Raw genomic sequence first — 528 nt, 5'->3', positions numbered from 1 at the left:
GTACTTTTGCTGGGCGTTGGCAGTAAAAAAATCCAAAGGGCCGATACAGTCCTCTCGCACGCTGTCCCGGGTCCACAGGGCTGCCCCCCGCCCCCACGCCCGCATCCCGCGCCGGACACGGCCTCTCGTGGGCCTGATGGCCGCAGGCGGTGCTGGAAGGTCGGTTTTAGCGCTGTCCAGGTCTTCGGCTGCTGCCGATGACAGTTGGCGCGTGTGACCGCGGCCCTGGCTCACCCTTTCCTGGCTCTCCTGGTGCAGGACGACCATGAAGACCACTGCAGCGATGGCGCGCAGCCCCCCAAAAGGCGGCGGATGGGCTCGGGCGACAGCTCCCGGAGCTGCGAGGCGGCCAGCCAGGACCTGGGGTAGGATGGCCCCCGCCCTCCCCGAGGCGGCCTTCGGCGTCCTGCGGGCCAGGCGCCAGCTCCCCTGCTCCCCCATGGCCCTGCAAAGCTCCCTTCGGGCGCCGGTGTGCCCCGAGCTGCCGCTGCCCGGACAGGGGCCGTGGCCACGGGGCAGAGGGAGCCC

The sequence above is a fragment of the Condylura cristata genome, unplaced genomic scaffold (genome assembly GCF_000260355.1).
Source record: "Condylura cristata isolate star-nosed mole 26May11 unplaced genomic scaffold, ConCri1.0 scaffold00076, whole genome shotgun sequence".
Classification (NCBI taxonomy): Eukaryota; Metazoa; Chordata; class Mammalia; order Eulipotyphla; family Talpidae; genus Condylura; species Condylura cristata.
The sequence above is the reverse complement of the archived record's forward strand: the minus strand, read 5'-3'. Positions refer to the sequence as shown.